We start from the raw sequence: 3,048 nt of genomic DNA, 5'->3' as shown, positions 1-3,048 counted from the left end.
GTTTGCAGTGTTGTTCAGCGTGAGCATGAGAGAGAGGAGATGATTTTTTATTACCCACAAGGGGCCAACGACGAAGGGACAATACACACACATGTGGGGACATATAAAAACGGAAAAAAAAATAAATAAAACGAAATAAAACGTGTGATATACATGAATGATACAATGAAAATGATAATGAAAATGAGCTACTTTATTTCAATAAATTCGCCATTAACAGCATTACATAGAGGGGACAAACAAGTGAAAATGAGCTACTTGCCCCACCACAGGCAGCCTCACTTGCTTCCTTTTATCTTTTAAATTCCAAGTCCTTTAAGATATCTATACCATATTTCTAGGTCAGTTCCTCGTACATTACATTGTCTGGTATTGTCTTTAAATCACAGTTCACCTTCCAACACTTATAACCCCTCTTGAGGACTTTCGGAAAATTCACAAGATCGATTTTTCCCTCATAACTTTCAGGAAAATGGATATATATTAATGAAATTTTATAGAAATACTGTCCAAATGGCACAGATTACGATTATAAAGAAATTTCTGGGGAAAATGTTTTCCAAAGGAGAGGATTTCGGAAAATTCATACGATCCGTTTTTCACCTCATAACTTTCAGGAAAATGGATATCTTTTAGTGAAATTTTACAGAAACACCTTTCAAACAGCATAGATTACAATTATGAAGAAATTTGTGGGGAAAATGTTTCCGAGGGCTGTCAGAAAATTTACACAATCCATTTTTTTCCCCTCATAACTTTCAGTCTCTAGTTAGCACCTGGTCACCAAAATGACAAAAAAAAACCCCCAGTCTACTAGGTGTAATAAAGACGTGTAGAAAATTAATATGAAAACAAAAATTTGCATAAGCGAACAGAGGATGGGTGGGGAGAGGACTGTCATAAAATTCACATGATCCGATTTTTTCCCTCATAATTTTCAGGAAAAACATTTTCCCCGCAAATTTCTTTATAATCATAATCTATGCCGTTTGAAAGGTTTTTCTGTAAAATTTCATCAAAAGGCATCCATTTTCCTCTCCCTTCAACACCCCCATCCCCGTTTGCTTGCGCAAATTTTTGTTTTCATATTCATTTTCTACACAATTTTTTACATCTAGTAGGCTGTTTTTTTTTTGTTTTCGTAACTAGTAGGCTGCTTTTTTTTGTTTTTTTTTGTTTTCATGAGTGTTTTCTACTGTCACTCCAGGATGACCAAAGTCTTATGAGTAGATTTGGTAGATGGAAACTGAAACCTATCGTATATGTGTGTGTTTTCCCCCACCACCTGTGTTGGCTTGTTTACATCCCCATAACTTAGAGGTTCAGCAAAAAGAATCCATAGAATAAGTATGAGGCTTAACAAAATACGTACTTGGTCAACTTATTCAACTAAACCCATCAAGGCGGCGTCCCAGCATTTATATATTTACTTTTGTAGCGTGACACAAGAAGCCAGCAGCCATTACCATGTCCAAGACAAGAGTGAGATCTCACCTACAACCATGTTTGCCATGCGCGAGACCACAGCGAGGCTCTCATGGGCAACATCTATTTAAGGAAGCGTATTAAAAAAACCCTTCATCTCTCTTGCGTTCTCTCTTCTCTCGCGTTGGCATTCTTTTTTTTGATTAGTGCAAGGAAGTTGCTGTTTGTTAGTTGAATTGATTGTTTTGTGCTGCTTTAGCAGCGGTTTTAGGTTGTGCTTTCTCTCGATTAAAGTCGAGAGAAGCAATGGCGAAAAGAAGTTTTTATTCGGACCTTAGTGGTTCCAAATTGTCCTCTTCAGAGGAGGAACTAGTTCATGTTGTCAGAAGAATGGATAGAGTTCTGGAAAAGAAAAGTTTCGCTGAAGCAACGGAAGTGAAGGAAAAGGAAGTAAACGTCGCAAATATCGGAAGATATGAAAATAATGGCAACAAGCTGTCACCACCTCAAAAGAAAATGGAAGAAATTAACAAGACAATGGTATACAAGGTTTACTCTGGGGAAGAAAAAAGAATAGAACACGTAGAAGAAGGAATTATAGAAAAGGCATTGAGCTCAGTCTGGTCAGACATTACGTATCTGACTGGAGGGAATAAATTTGGAACCATAAGAGTCCATATAAGATGGAAGTAAAAGCGAGAGAAGAAGCAACAAATACATTAAAAACGGAGAAGGTGGTCCTTCTACCCACTTATATGGGAAGAAGGACTTCAAAAATAGGAGTGGAAGGAATTCCACCAGAAATTGATGTGCCTTGGGTCGTGGTGGCTGTTCTCCAGGGAAGTGGAGAAGAAGTAGCCATCCTCCAAGTCACAAAAACGGACAGCTCTGTTTGGAAGGGACAAACGGTAGACCTGATTGTACCGGCTGCAGTGGAAACACTTGAAAATCTAGCAGAGACGGTGTCAATCGGAGATCTGGTGTTAAAAGTGTGGATGGAGGGCAGGACTCCTCGTTGCTTTAAATGTGGCCACAAAGTCCACATTAGAGCACACTGCCCTCTGCAGAAACCGAGAAGTCCAGAGGAAGTTAGAAAGGAGCAGGAGAAGGTGCAACAGGAAGAAAAGAGAAATGAAGAACAATGGATGGTAGCTGAAGGAAGAAAAAAGAAGAGGAAGAAAGGACAGAAAGTAGAACCCCAAACCATACCCACTCCACCCATACCATTTCTCCCCACACACACACAGGCACCAAACCCACCCATTCACCTCCTACACAAAGCAAGAGAAAAAAGAAATACGAACACACAAGGATCAACAAAATCCCCCTCCCACTGAAAATTGTTTCCTGTGTATGATGGTTGAAGGTGTGGACAAGGAACTGCTCAATAAGATAACAAAATGGAGGACTGCAAGATTTGTCCATGTCAAAGGATGGACAAACATTGATGGATGGCACTCATGTGTTCTGGTGTCCGAGAGCTAAAAAGATGAAATATTGAAATTCAAGAGGGGTTATAAGTGTTAGAAGGTGAACTGTGATTTAAAGACAATACCAGACAATGTAATGTACTAGGAACTGACCTAGAAATATGGTATAGATATCTTAAAGGACTTGGAATTT

Source organism: Octopus bimaculoides, chromosome 7, assembly GCF_001194135.2.
Source record: "Octopus bimaculoides isolate UCB-OBI-ISO-001 chromosome 7, ASM119413v2, whole genome shotgun sequence".
In the NCBI taxonomy this organism is placed as follows: Eukaryota; Metazoa; Mollusca; class Cephalopoda; order Octopoda; family Octopodidae; genus Octopus; species Octopus bimaculoides.
The sequence above is the reverse complement of the archived record's forward strand: the minus strand, read 5'-3'. Positions refer to the sequence as shown.